Source organism: Bos indicus, chromosome 5, assembly GCF_029378745.1.
Source record: "Bos indicus isolate NIAB-ARS_2022 breed Sahiwal x Tharparkar chromosome 5, NIAB-ARS_B.indTharparkar_mat_pri_1.0, whole genome shotgun sequence".
NCBI lineage: Eukaryota > Metazoa > Chordata > Mammalia > Artiodactyla > Bovidae > Bos > Bos indicus.
The window spans coordinates 39,491,596-39,507,777 of NC_091764.1; the positions used below are offsets into that span (position 1 = coordinate 39,491,596).

The window sequence follows — 16,182 nt, forward strand, 5'->3', positions numbered from 1 at the left end:
TCCCTTCTGCCTAAAATGCACCCTTGACAGTCCCTGGAATGTGTTGCAAATCACTTAACACAAATTATTCAGATTCAGATAAATCTGGAGCCCTATCAGAAGGGTATTAGTCAACTATTTCACATGGAAGCAAATTACATGTTTTCTATATCGTTCCCTGACTGCCTGCTAATATTTTGCTAACATTAGCCTATCCAAAATGCCTTCCTGGGACTTAAGTTCCAACAGTGTCTATTACAAAATTCATCTATGGTTTCTGTCAGATTTAACTTAAATGCACAACAGGAGGGGAAAGCTGGCAGAAAACAGCAGATTCAGTCGATATAGAAACAAAGAGCATGTATTTGTGTATTGCTCTGAGTCTTGCAACCAGAACCTGTTATCTGATAACTGTTTCATAACTGAAGGCTGCTCCAATTTCCTTCAGAGAAGTTGCACAATAGCCCAAGTTTACAAGAGAACACCATTTTACATATGAAGCTGGCACAGGGATCAGGGACCTTCTTTCCCTCTGCCCTGCTTCACCTCTCACTTTCTGCTAAAGGAGTAGAAGCATCTACCCAAAGACGAATAACTGGACTTTACCCTAAAACTGAAAGGTCCACAGAACAATTAACAAAGAAATACAAGAGGGAAATTATTGATTTTTTCTGTCTTCTGTTGATTTCAATATCATATATCACCATGGGTTGGAATAATTTTAAAACCCATAGATTTATAAAAATTTAAGATGTAGTATTGAAAAAACTAGGACAACAACTGTCAGAAGTTGGCAAAATAGGCAAAAAAAAAAAAGAAAATAAACAGGATAAAGGGACACAATTTATCATTTTAATTGTCTTTTATCATCCTTATGTGAGACTGTATTTTTATGACATCTTATAGTCATAAAAATTTTTTTTTAATGATTAGTTCTTCTTTCTTCTTTTTACATATCTTGGTATGTAAATCAAAATGCATTATTGTGTAATAAAAACAATTCATAAATTTTAATGAATCAAAATGTCAGCATTCTTGTATATACTGATATATATTATACGCTTAGTCATTCAGTCACGTCTGACTCTGCAACACTTTGGACTTTAGTCCACCAAGCTCCTTTATCCATGGGATTCTCTAGGCAAGAATACTGGAGTGGGTTGCCATTTCCTACTTCAGGGGATTGTCTCAACCCAGGGATCAAACCCGTGTGTCCTGTGTCTCCTGTATTTAAGGCAGATTCTTCACCTGCTGAGCCATCAGGAAAGCCCAATATGTATTATGCATATATTATATATATTATGTAATATTATATACACTATATATATTATTTTTATACATTGTATATGCACATATTATGTATAATGTACTATTATATACGCATAGTATATATATATATATATACACACACATATATATTATTTTTATACCTTTTTCATTTCCTACTTTTTCCTAAGACCCAATGACTCAAATCCTTAAAAAATGCAAGTAAGGAAAAATACTGAAAGAGCCTGTCTTTGCAAGTGTTTGTTTTATAGCTGAGAATGTTTTATGGATACATTTGTGCAGATGAGATGAAAATAGTCTCTTTGAGTTTAGCCTAATAAAATTACCTTAGAAGTAAAACATTAAAGGAAGATTCTCAAACTAGTTAAGTCAACTCTCGTGGAACCAAAAAATATTACTGTCAGACACGGTTGTAATTTCTGGAATAAATACTTTCATATTGTGATTTATTTATATGAAATAAATGGGGAGAAAACTCTATATCTTTGAGTTTCTGCCCCCTGGGGAATTGATTAGGCTCCAATTTCAATAAAAAATAAAATAGTATATTTGTCATTGTTTAGTCGCTACGTCATGTCTGACTCTTTTGCAGCCCCATGGACTGTAGCTTGCCAGGCTCCTTTGTCCATGGGATTTCCTAAGAAATAATATTGGAGTGGGTTCCTTCTCCAGGGGATCCTCCCTAACCAGGAATTGAACCCATGTCTTCTGCATTTGCAGGTGATTCTTTACCACCGAGCCACCAGGGAAGCCCCAAATAGTATATAACATTTGATATTTGACAAAAGCACAAAAATTTACTAACTAAAGTTACACAAAAGTTACAGTGAATAGTATTTGTAAGCTAGTATAATTCTTAATTCAAATGAAAACAGCTTAAGACATCATGCATCTTTTTTTATGATTTGATCTGTTCATTTCTTCTTCACACATGGCCTATGATTTTCTTAGAAAAAGGACAACAGATCTAGGTTCTTCCTGTTTCTCTCCCTTGACTTCCTCCCCAAATTTGAACTTGTTATTTTTCTCCAGTCACTGACTTCATATACCCTTTACCTCACTGTCCCACCCTTTATGACAGCTTCAGTAAATCCTATAATTTGCCAGTCATCTTCTGTTATCAAAATATCTATATAGCCTAATTTAAAATGCTAGTCTCATGACTGCTTAACTCATTCTTTCTCAATGCCAGCCAGACATTGGACCTGGGAGGAGCTGGTTTGGGAAGAGATGGGGTTTGCCAATGTGGGTATGTTTTAAAATTTAGTTTGCCAATGTTCTCCGTATTAAGAACAGAGGAATTATAATAGAAATCAAAATTCACTGATCATATCTTATGTGCCAGGTTCTTTGCTAGAGGCATTATATTTATACCTCCTCTCTTTATATCATCTGTGAGGCACAGCACGACTGAGTGACTTCACTTTCACTTTTCACTTTCATGCACTGGAGAAGGAAATGGCAACCCACTCCAGTATTCTTGCCTGGAGAATCCCAGGGAACCTAGTGGGCCGCCATCTATGGGGTCGCACAGAGTCGGACACAACTGAAGTAACTTAGCAGCAGCAGCAGAGGCATAAAAAGAGAATACAGTGGCTTATAAAATAAACTACCACTTTTTAATAATAATCTAAATTATGTAAGGGCATAGAGATCAATATATTATGGGCTTCCCTGGTGGCTCAGAGGTTAAAGCGTCTGCCTCCAATGTGGGAGACCAGGGTTTAATCCCTGGGTTGGGAAGATCCCCTGGAGAAGGAAATGGTAATAAGCTACCACTTTTTAATAATAATCTAAATTATGTAAGGGCATAGAGATCAATATGCTATAGAACAGCACAATTTTAAAATATCCAACAGTTAGAGTTGTTTTGATTTTTAAGAGCAGGAATAACCTGGCAAACAAAATGTGATCTTCAAGTTTCTTTGGAACTTTCTCAAAATTGAATCTAAAAAGTACTGAATTTTTTAAAAGCACTGAATTATAAAGTAACTAAATACAGAATTATCCCCTTAGCTTTACTTGCCAATCCTATTAGACCAAAGTCTAATTAAGAGCAGAAAAGTGGTTATTTTATCTACCAAATGAAAATAATTTAGTGCAAGTTAATAGGGGTTGGCTTATTACTGATTGGCCATTTTGATGTCAGCTTGTTATAATAGTAGAAATTGCTTTCAAAGATATACTCATTTTGCCAGTCATTTTTATAAGCATGAGACAAAGAAAGAATCCTTTGTTGTGCCTATTTGGGGATTGGAAATATGATGGAGATATAGTGGAGTGCAGAGCTAAATGCACCCTTAGAAATCACAACTCTGTCTAAGGTAAAGGAAGAAGAAAGATTATAAAATGGTTCCAATATTTTATTAGTGTGTTATTTTAACATACAGTTATTTAATTAACAAAATCAAATATGAGTGACTTAACAATAGAATTTATCAACAAAAAGAAACTTTAAAACAAGCATTCATTCTTTGCTTAATGGTAGGATATATATACCTCCCAAATGACACATGCCACTTCAAAACTGCATCACGTGAGCAAAAGAATAAAACCTAACTATCATAAAACCTATATTTGTGAAGTTTTATTTATATTACACTGCATAATGATTTTAATTAGTATGCCTCATAAAATAACACTAGTTAAGATGGACGCTAAAATTTACTCTCAAATACTTGACCTACTCACTGAGCACTCTATTTTATAACTTTCTTAAAGTACGTCCTAGATCTTCTAGGATAGCATATAAATAGACAATGGAAAATGCCATGGACATAAAGAACTTTTTCATTTACTTGTAAAAGCAAGCTGGGAAGTAGATCTTCCTCAGGACAGCTTTCTGGTGACACTGTAGCCCTGCCAACTCCATGACTAACCTCATAAGACATTTTGGGCCAGAAAACGGCCAGCTATGTTGTTCATGAATTCTTGACCCACAAATATTGAAAGATAATAAATGTTTGTTGTTTTTACTTGCTAAGATTTGGGGTATTTTTTTTTACAAAGCAATAAAAAACTAATAGATTTTGATACTTAGAAGTAGAATGCTGTGATGAACAACAAAATACTCAAATGTGGAGATGGCACTGAGACCAGGCAGTGGGCTTTTGGGAGGATGTGAGTAAGAGCCTGGGCTTCCCAGATTGTTCAGTAGTAAAGAATCCACCTGCCAATGCAGGAGACTCAAGATAAGTGGGTTTGATTTCTGGGTTGGGAAGATTCCCTGGAGTAGGAAATGGCAACGCACTCCAGTATTCTTGCCTGGAAAATTCTACGGATAGAGGAGCCTGGTATGCTACAGTCCATGGGGCCACAAAGAGTCCCATGATTGAGTAACTGAACACACGCCTGACTGAGAGTTTAAGTGCCTTAAAGAAATTCTCTCAATGGTCTTTGATAAGACTGTAGGGGAGGATTTGTGGGAAAATGAGGTAAATGTTACTGGAAATTGGAAAAAAGGAGATCCTTGTTATGTAGTGACAGAAAAGTGTAGCAATCCTGTTACCTTTAATAACTTGGAAATAAATGAGTTATCTAATAAACTCAATGGTCTAGTTAAAGGCATTTCCAAGCAAAATGGGGAAGTTGCTTTCTTGTTTCTTATTCCTGCTACAGTAAAATGCAAGAGTATAAAGATTTACCAGAGGGTGAACTGTTAAAAGAAGGAGGGAATTGATAGTTTTGAGAATTCTTATTGCAGCCTTGAAATGAAAAGAAACTTGCTCCTTGGAAGAAAAGCTATGACCAACCTAGATAGCATATTAAAAAGCAGAGATATTACTCTGCTGACAAAGTTCTGACTAGTCAAAGCTATGGTTTTTCCAGTAGTCATGTATGGATGTGAGAATTGGACCAAAAAGAGAGCTGAGCACTGAAGAATTGATGTTTTTGCACTGTGGTGTTGGAGAAGACACTTGAGAGTCCCTTGGACTGCAAGGAGATCAAATCAGTCAACCCTAAAGAAAATCAGTCCTGACTACTCATTGGAAGGATAGATGCTGAAGCTGAAGCTCCAGTACTTTGGCCATCTGATGTGAAGAGCTGACTCATTGGAAAAGACACTGATGCTGGGAAAGATTGAAGGCAGGAGGAGAACAGGATGACAGAGGATGAGATGGTTGGATGGCATCACCGACTCGATGGACATGAGCAAGCTCCAGGAGTTGGTGATGGACAGGGAGGCCTGGCATGCTGCAATCCATGGGGTAGTAAAGAGTTGGACATGACTGAGCAACTGAACTGACTGACTGACCATTTCCATATGATGCATGATACTAAAATTAAGAGAAGTATTCTGAGAAAAGGTGAAATCCAGGACACTGCTAAGAAAACTTGGTCCAAAGATGAAGCAAAGGGTATGCCTGTGATACATCCCATCAGTGTACTACTCAGTCACGCAAAAGGCCTTTAAAGAGAGCAGGAATGTGCCCACTCTTCCAACTGAACAATAAGGCTTCTGGAAAGGTTAAGGGTACACTGCTGTTCCTCAGTGTTCACAAATTAGAGGAAAGTTTATCAAAGATTTTTTTGATTGTGGCCTTTGTCTAACAAAGAAGACGCTAAGAAGATTCACAGAAGACATACAAAGTTTTGACATACTTATATATTTGCATATATTCTCAGGTTAGATTGAAAGGGACAGAAATAAAACAAAATGAAATATGAATTTTTGATCTCCAAAGTTCTACTTGGTGGAAGCTGCTGAAGAAAACTGCTTGGCTGCAACTATGTTCTGACTTGCATGGAAAATGATGACTCAGAGCCAGAAAGTGGAGGTAATAGCTATAAGGAATCACTCCTAGATCTTGAGACTGAATCATGAAACTTTGCAATTTTGGAAGTTATGGACCAGTGACTCCTTTATGCTTCCCATTTTCCCCCATTTTTTGAACAGGAATTTCTATATCAGTTATCTAATACCTGTGATACCACTCTATGTTGGATGTGTGAGGAGCAGGTAATTTGCCTCTCTAGTTTCATAGCTCTACATATTAAGAGGAATCGCACTCAATAAGCTGTGTTTAAGGATTTATAGTAGAGGAGATTCACCCATATGTAGACTTGATTTAGATGATGAGATTCTGAATGGCTTTGAAAGATGGGGACTTTGAGAGAGGTGAGTATATTTTGCTTGTGGGAGTAATGTGAATAAACTTATATCCAGAAAGTGGACTATGGTAGTTACAAACATTTCTTAGGGGAGGTGGAATGTATTTTATTTCTACTTGGGTGTGGGCTAGATGTACTAACTCACTTATAATGGGTAGAATATGGCAGAACTGATGCTATACCACTCAAATTAGGTCATAAAAGACTATGGATTCTGATTTGGGTGTGTCTCTCTCTCTTAGGTCACTTCCTCTGGGAGAAGTCAGCTGCTACATCATGAAGTCACTCAGGCAACCTGTAGTGAAGCCCACTGGTGAAGAAGTTAAATGTTTGGTCATCAGTCAGTGAGGAAGTAAGGACTGCCAACAACCATGTAAGTGACACTGTAAGCAAAAATCTCTTTAGTTAAGCCTCCAGGTGAGACTATAGCCTTGGCCAACAGCTTGACTGCAATCCAGAATTAGTCAGCTAAAATGGTGCCAGATTCCTGACCTACAGAAACAGTGAGACAATAATGGTTGCAGTTGTAAGCTGTTACCTTTTGGATCAATTAATTATTTAATAATACTAATAATAAGCAATACACCTGCTGAGTATTGAGTGCAGTACTTTACCAGCATCATCTTTTAAGATTTGAAATAGCTCTGTTGGAATTCCATCGCCTCCATTAGCTTTGTTCACAGTAATGCTTCCTAAGGCCTACTTGACTTCACACTCCAGGATGTCTGGCTCTAGATGAAAAAACACCATTGTGGTTATCTGGGTCATTAAGATTCTTTTTTTTTTTTGAAAATTCTGTGTATTCTTGCCACCTCTTCTTAATCTACTGCTCTTGTAGTTCCTTACCATTTCTGTCCTTTATTGTGCCCATCTTTGCATGAAATGTTCCCTTGGTATCTCTAATTTTCTTGAAGAGATTTCTAGTCTTTCCCATTCTATTGTTTTCCTCTATTTCTTTGCATTGTTCATTTAAGGCTTTCCTATCTCTCCTTGCTCTTCTTTGGAACTTTGTATTCAATTGGGTATGTCTTTTCCTTTCTCCTTTTCCTTTTGCTTCTGTCCTTTTTTCAGCTATTTGTAAGACCTCCTCCGGAGAAGGCAATGGCATCCCACTCCGGTACTCTTGTCTGGAAAATCCCATGGACGGAGCAGCCCGGTAGGCTGTAGTCCATGGGGTCGCTAAGAGTCGGACACGACTGAGCGACTTTACTTTCACTTTTCACTTTCATGCATTGGAGAAGGAAATGGCAACCCACTCCAGTGTTCTTGCTTGGAGAATCCCAGGGATGGGGGAGCCTGGTGGGCTGCCGTCTATGGGGTCGCACAGTGTCGGACACGACTGAAGTGACTTAGCAGCAGTAGCAGCAGCAAGACCTCTTCAGACAACCATTTTGCCTTGTTGCATTTCATTTTCTTGGGGATGGTTTTGGTGATTGCCTCCTGTACAATGTTATGAACCTCCATCCATAGTTGTTCTGGCACTCTGTCTATCAGATCTAATCCCTTGAATCTATCACTTCTACTGCATGATCATAGGGATTTGATTTAGGTCATACCTGAATGGCCTAGTGGTTTTCCCTATATTTTTCAATTTAAGTCTGATTTTTGCAATAAGGACCTCCTAATATGAATCACAGTCATCTCCCGGTCTTGTTTTTGCTAACTGCATACAGCTTTTCCATCTTTGGCTGCAAAGAATATAACCAATGACCCTTCGAAGCCCAATTTTCTTTTTTAATTATGAGTAGGCATACCACTATTCAATTTTCCAAATATGTACTTAATACAATAGATTGGTTTACATAGTAGCTAAAAATAGCCATGACAACGAAGTAAGCCATTTAAATAAATCTAATATGTTCATGCACTTATCTAACAAACAATTATTAACCTCAGACCAATTATAGTGCTCACAAGTAAATAACTGTTACATAACCATTACTTGGGCTTCCCAGGTGTCACGGGGAAAGAGTGTGCCTGCCAATACAGGAAATGCAGGAGATTTGGGTTCTATCCTTGGATTGGGAAGATCCCCTAGAGTAGGAAATGGCAACCTGCTCCAGTATTATTGCCTGGAAAATTCCAAGGACAGAGGAGCCTGACTGGCTACTGTCCATGGGGCTGCAAAGATTCAGACATGACTGAGCATAGGAGCAACCATTACTTATGCTAGGTTCTGTATACAACTACAAGAATCTAGCATGATTTTAAAAAGAGGGGAAAATTCTACTTACTATATGGTGCATGCATGCTTAGTCATGTCCAGCTGTTTGCAACCCCATGGACTGTAGCCCTCCAGGCTCCCCTGTCCATGGGATTCTCCAGTCAAGAATACTGGAGTGGGTTGTCATTTCCTCCTCCAGGGGATCTTCCCAACCTAGGGATAGAACCTGTGTCTCCTACATGATCAGGTGGATTCTTTACTACTGAATCACCTGGGAAGCCACACTTACTATATGGTAAATCCCATCAATTAGGATAATCACTCAGTGAAGAGATCAAAAAGCAGAGCTGAAAGGATTTAGTGATTTCATTCCCCAGTTACTTGAGGTAGTAAAACCACTATCCTAGTATTATCACAGTAAATATATGATGCCTAGGGTACTGCAGGCACTCAATACATCTTTTTGAATGAATAAATGAATTTTGAATGAATGTATACAGTATATGCTATTAGAATTCAGTGACTAAGTGCATTGCCTTGACTTTGTGTACAGGCTAACTCTAAACTTAAAGGGATTCTTCTACATAATCTGGACTATCTTATCATGTGGATTGGTATTAAAGCCACAGCTAATAATAATTTTTTTTTTTTTTGCAATTCCTGTAGCTCCATTAGGAACTTTACTGAAAGAAGTGGCTGGTAAAGGATAAGGTTCCAGTGTTCCTGGATTTTCTGACCATGTATCATTACTCATACAATTATTTAGTAGGTAATAGATCCCTTTCTTGATGATTTCTAGGATGATCAGGATTTACACAAAGGGAGAACATTCCCTTTGTGTAATAATGGTGTGAGCATAGATCCAATGAGAAAAACACACAGAATATTTTGGGAATAAGGAGGCTTTCAGTACAATGTATTTCAAATAGCTTTTTGCGAACCCCTGGAAAGCTGTGCCATCTAGTTAGTGCCATATAATCAGTCTTTCAAATAAAATATTGAAATAGAATAGAATAAAGAATTAAAAAGCATTACAGAAAACAGGAGTAGGTTTCGTATGAATAATAATTAAGTTGTGGGTATATGATGTATCTTTGTATACTGAGTCCCTTCCTTCTTTGGGTCATGATCAAAACAGTTTGAAAACCACTGTCCTAGGGGAGTGTCAGCAGAAGCCACTGGAGGATCCTGAATTATGGAACCAAATCTTTTATTTTACTCTTTAATCAAAGCGAATCCTTCAGGAGGCATTCATGATTTAATTCATTCTCAAGTGTTAAATTCTCTGGAATTCTGATATTAGTACATTTGTACGACCTAATTTTAACAAGAATTACAAAATATAGCTTTCTCTATGTTAGTGGATCAATACCATACAGCTAATCTATAATTTTCCTGCTTTTTTCATTTTACATATTCTCTCTAAAGCCCTGTGCTACTAGAAAATATATAATGTGATTTGAAACAAACATCACTCCAGGGCTTCCTCATCTTCATCACTTGTTGGTTTTTGACCTTGACACTTATTCAATTAGAAATGACTGGCCCATCATGCACTCCTTTGCTAAAGTCAGACTTTTCACACCAGGGAGAAGGCTATTCAATTAGTAAAGATTTTTCAGTGAACCAAGGGCTGAAAAGAAAAAAGGAAAAATCTTATAATGTTAGAGCTTATAAACTAGTGGTAGGGGGTGGGGTCTATTTCCCAGACTCTACCTTTCCCCCAGTATTGTGACACTCAATGTGTTGACGCTAGCAAGAGGGTCCACAAATAATTTGCAGTCAAATAAATTGCTTCAAAATGGCCCAGACTGTGAGGTTATTTAATCTGTTTCTTGATGTGTGCCTCAAGTACATAAGGTGGCTCAAGCTCTTCCTAGTTACCATGTCAGTTCTCCCTTGGCCTCAGAATACAGGTGAGCAACACATTGGCCATACAGTAAGTTGGGAAACAGAAGGACTTGTTAAGATTGTCAAGTACCATTCACAAATTTATGCCTGTGGAGTTGTTCCCCCTGGAAGGGAATCAAATAACTCATGCTTTTTGAAAATTGCTTATGACAGCTTTTCAGTCTGCTTTAGGCTGGCTCTGGGTGGTGATTTGTATTTTCATATACTGCTCATACATTAAAAAACTTACACCTGTCAGGTATTGACAGAGTGCCTCCATCCCTAGCCATTTTTGGGGAGGGGGGGCATTGCTTTGCTTCCAGACATTATCCAAATAAGTTTCTATCAAGAGTGAGGGTGACATTATAGGGGAAATCATAAGAAATATGAAGTATATAAGTATGGAATTTTAATAAGAAACCAAGTCTTTGGGCTTTTTGAAGGGATGAAAATTGCAATAGTCCTAGGACATTTGAAATTGTACATCCAGTTATGGGCTGATAGTGGGAAGTGACCATAATTTTAGCTACTACAGTGTAGAATTTGAAAAGTTTGTTCCTCAGCCCAATTAGAAGGATGTGTGTGGTCTGAGTCCCTTGAATCATCACTTTGGAAACATGAAAAAAGTTTTTCCTTTTTTGACTCAAAAATTCTTCACAATCCTCAGACTACTTCCTGGTAGCTCAGATGGTAAAGAATCTGCCTACAGTACAGGAGACCCGGGTTCAATCCCTGAGTAGGGAAGATCCCCTGGAGAAGAGAATGGCACTCGACTCCAGTATTCTTGCCTGGGAAATCCCATGGATGGAGGAGCCTGGTTGGTTACAGCCCATGGGGTCACAAAGAGTCTGACATGGCTTAACAACTAACACTTTCACTTTTACTTCACCCAGCAAAAATATGTATTTTTCTTAGAGAATGTAGGGAACAATTATTCGAGAAAATATCTTTTGGCTACTTCTTTCCACTTAAAGGGTCAAAAGGGTTGTTTGGGAGTGGGGAACAAAACAAAACCATGACAAACAGATCAAATAACTTGGAAAATGAAATACTGTAGCAAAAGCATCAATGTAAATATCCCAGTCTGCATGCAGTGAAGCAAAAATTAATATTCATTTTAACATAAAAAGTTACTTTTTTTTTCTTTTTTTTTTGAATTTGATAGTATATTTATTAGAGTAAGAGATTAGGCTTGTTAAACATCTGGATTAAAATGGTAAAAGGATTTTCATACAGTTGTTAGGCACTATACACATTGTTGTTTACAATAGCATCAGTACTTGGTGAAAGGTAGATCTCATTTATTTTAATGCCTTGATCCATTTGTAACATTCAGAGTAACTCCACCATTTTAGAAACACTAATCCAAACTTAAAGAGACATAGCACTAAATATCCACACGGTAGATTTAAAAATAAATACAGAAATACAACCAGAAGTCTACAAATCATCACAGTAGACAGACTGGTGAAGCCCCAGCTATCATGGCAGTGAAGGGCTCTGGCTAGATTTTGATGAAAATTTGCTGAATTCTACACCAAAAGCAAGAACATAATAAAATAACATGATACACACTTTCTGATGCTCATTTTTATAGCAGCAAAGTATGCTTCACATGCACTGCCTGTGAAGGATCTTACAAGGCTCCTTCCTACTCAGTTAGAAGGTATGCCTGGCAAGAATGAAGTACCACCAAGTGTCAAAGAATCCCGAAAATAGAGGCGACCAGCCAGTTCATGGTGTGGGAAAGCAGTGCAGTTTTCAGTAAGAATGACTACCCACAGTCACCAGAGTTTCACTGTAATTCTACATTGCACATGTTTTCATCATCAATATACACAAAAATAGCCCCAAGCACAAAGCCAATCCACTTAGGGGAATAACAATAGTAATAAGAGTAAAGATGATAATATTGAAAATGACACAAATAGAATTTTGGCACATGCTGTGTTCTTCATCCTTTGTCATAGGTGAAATGCACGTCTGAACAGAGACAGGCATGGGAAGGCTGCCCGGAAGCAACATGGCATGCCCCTGGGCAGGGACTGCTGCTTCCCAACCACTTAGACGCCAGCCGCATGGGTGGGTGTGCTGGGCTGGTTAAGGCCGATGGTGGAGCAGAGCCAACCTGCAAAATCCACTTCCTCAGCATCAGATCTCTTGATAAAAGCATGAACCATGAGTTGCTTCAAATCTGCTCTCTCTGCAGGGTTTTTTATTAAGCATTTATTCACAAAATCTTGAAATTCCAGACTGAATACTCCACTCATTGACTATGTAATCCAACAACTCAAAAACTGCCATTGGAGGTCGGCTGTCCATTCCGTAAAAGCTGAGGGGCCTCCCGGGGGTCCTTGGCCTGGGCGGGGTCTCAGCCGTATCTCCCTCCACCTGGCACCCAAACATCAGCTCCAGCTCCTTGGCATCTGGAGGAGGGATGGGATACCTCCCGACAGCCATCTCAACCAGAGACAGCCCCATGCTCCAGATGTCCGACTGTACGGAGTAATGGGTCCCCTGGAGTCGCTCTGGCGACATGTAGGACCTGGTGCCCACGAAGGAGTTGGCCATGGAGTCGATGAGCTGCCCGCTGACCCCAAAGTCACAGAGCTTGATCTCTCCACGGCTGTTCACTAGGATGTTGGACGGCTTGACATCTCTGTGCATAATCTTGTGCTTCTCCCTCAGGTATGTCAGGCCTTTTATTACAGCAATGCTAACTTTTCCTAAAATTTGTTCAGGAATTCTTCCAGCTTTCTTCAGAACTTGATCCCAGGAACCCCCATCCATGTGCTCCATGCAGATGCTGATCTCGCCGTCGCTGTAGAACGCCCCATAGAAGCCCACGATATAAGGCGAGTTGCACTCATGGAGAACCTGCAGCTCCCTTATGATCTGGTTCCGGATGGCAGGTTTGATCTCCAGGTGAATTAGCTTTCTGGCCATAACAAGTCCGGACGGCTTGTGGGAGACCTTGAACACCACACCTCCATTGCCGGCACCCAGCTCACTGATCTTCTCAAAGTCATCATCCTTCAGTTCCCCCACCTTCTGCTTCTGGGTCAGAAAGGCCTCGAGGCGCTTCCGCTGCTGTTCATCGAGCTCCAGCTCCTCCAGCTTCTTCTGCAAGGCCTCCAGGTTGGTCCTCATCTTCTTCCCAGTCTGTAAAGTTACTTTTTATACTCATGAAATTATAAATAATAATACAGCATCTCTTCTGAACAGCAATACTAATTATCCCTGCCCTGAAAGTCTAATAAGTGGCCAAATTATCAGTGTAAAAATCTAGTTTGTCCACTGTAAATTAACATTAACAATGTCACTGTCCTCAACTATAAAAAGGGCTTTAATCTCAGCCATCCAAGACTTACCATTCTTTCTTCTAATATATGAAGTGTTAAATTATTGGCTTATAGCCATTCATTTATCTTATTTGAAGAGTAATCTGTCGTTTACAGCATTATCAAACATACAGTACTACTGAAATCTCACAGTGAAAGAGACTGGATTATTTGTCCTCTCAGTTCAGTTCAGTTTAGTCACTCAGTTGTGTCCGATTATTTGCGATCCCATGAATCGCAGCAGGCCAGGCCTCCCTGTCCATCACCAACTCCCGGAGCTCACTCAAACTCATGTCCATCGAGTCGGTGATGCCATCCAGACATTTCATCCTCTGTCGTCCCCTTCTCCTCCTGCCCCCAATCCCTCCGAGCATCAGGGTCTTTTCCAAATGAGTCAGCTCTTCACATCAGGTGGCCAAAGTATTGAAGTTTCAGCTTTAGCATCAGTCCTTCCAAAGAACACCCAGGACTGATCTCCTTTAGGATGGACTGGTTGGATCTCCTTGCAGTCCAACCTTGCAGTCCAAGGGACTCTTAAGAGTCTTCTCCAACACCACAGTTCAAAAGCATCAATTCTTCGGAGCTCAGCCTTCTTCACAGTCCAACTCTCACATCCATACATGACCACAGGAAAAACCATAGCCTTGACTAGACGAACCTTTGTTGGCAAAGTAATGTCTCTGCTTTTGAATAGACTATCTAGGTTGGTCATAACTTTCCTTCCAAGGAGTAAGTGTCTTTTAATTTCATGGCTGCAGTCACCATCTGCAGTGATTTTGGAGCCCAGAAAAATAAAGTCTGACACTGTTTCCACTGTTTGCCCATCTATTTCCCATGAAGTGGTGGGACCAGATGCCATTTGTCCTCTAGTGTAATACCAAATATCATGATCACACACAGTGTTTTTCAGAAAGTAACAAAACCCAGAAGAACCCCGAAATAGAAATGTCTGATCCCACTGTCAGGTGGATGTCAGTTTCTGTCTGACTTCTGTGTGGCCAGCACAGAAAGCAATGGCAAAGGAGGATCTGATGGTCAATAATTTTCAGGTCATAGTCCATACGTACGTGATAGTGTATGGAAATGGCCCATGTGACATAACAGAAATAAAGTATCTCATTTGGCATTCAAGTCACTTTGAATTATTTATTTCCAAAATAAAATGGAGAGATTGAGAGGATTATACTTAATAATCTCTAAATTTCCTAAAAATTAAGAAAAGCTGATTAAAATAAGAAAACATAAACAAGGTAGAGTAGACTGCTGAGCCAGGAACAGTAGATGTGCGTTTAAATCTCCCTTAACCTTGAACTAGCCATGGAGTTTGGACAACTCACCTTGACTCTTAGTATCTCAGATGGAAAAATTAAGAGGTGACACTAAATATTTTCTAAGTTCTCTTTCATTTAAAAATTCTAGATTATCACAGAGGTGTAGTTGTATTTGTTTATATATTTAACCATTATCTTTTGCTCCAAATTAGGACTTCATTTTGTTACATTTAAAATCCCAGAGAAAGTCTTTAAAAGATTTCTTTAACAAAACAAGATGTATCTTCAGTCTTATAAAAATTCACTTAGATTCAGCTTGTAATTAGATGATGCTTCACTTAGGAGTGTTTTAATTATCTCATTTATATTATTATTTATATCAAATCATAGACCCTTCAAGTATACTGCATTTTAGACTTTAGAACTTTAAAGGTGGTGAAAATTCTTAGTATAAACACTTATTTTCCCCTATTTTGCATATAATTTTAAATATCTCCAGAGATATTTAACAATCCAACCATAACTGTCTATGGCTATGAATGTTCAATTATCTCAGCCATCTTAGCCAATTTTATGACAAGTTTAATCAGTGTCACTGACAAGCTATACCAAATCAGTCCTGCTTACCACACAGATGACCATACAGAGAGAAAAGTATGATTAGTACATGGAGAAGAAATAATATACAAAACTGTTCTTGTCCTTTAAATGAAAGCTCCACCTGTTCATCTGCTCAGGTCAAAAACTTTGCAGATACCTTGACTTTTTCCTCTCTCTCATAACAACATCCAATCTGTCTGAAATTCCATTTGCTCTGTCTCACAAATAAACCCAGCATCTGTACTTCTCACCACCTCCATCACTGGCAGCTGGTAAGTTCTCACCTAAATCCTTGCAACAGTTTCCTAAATGTTCTCCTGCTTCCACCTTTTCCTGGAATCCATTCTCAAAAGAGCAATCAGAGTGGTAAAAGCTGAAGCAGATACACAGCAGGACTGCCCCAAATCTCCAGTAGTTTCCATCCCTTGACAATGGCCTACCCTTCACCATTGGTCCCTGTGGCTTCTCTGTTGTTGCCGTTCAGTCTCTAAGTTGTGTCTGACTCTTTGCAAACCCATAGATTACCCCAGGTTCCCCT

General features: G+C 38.8%; 1 protein-coding gene and 1 pseudogene across 1 annotated transcript in view; both read right to left on the bottom strand.

Annotated features, from left to right (window-relative positions):
- The window catches only part of PDZRN4 (PDZ domain containing ring finger 4), a 432,300-nt gene that overhangs the window by 204,616 nt on the left and 211,502 nt on the right, over positions 1-16,182 (bottom strand). The gene's annotated exons all lie outside the window — the stretch shown is intronic.
- On the bottom strand, positions 11,713-13,598 carry LOC109559213 (dual specificity mitogen-activated protein kinase kinase 1 pseudogene; annotated as a pseudogene).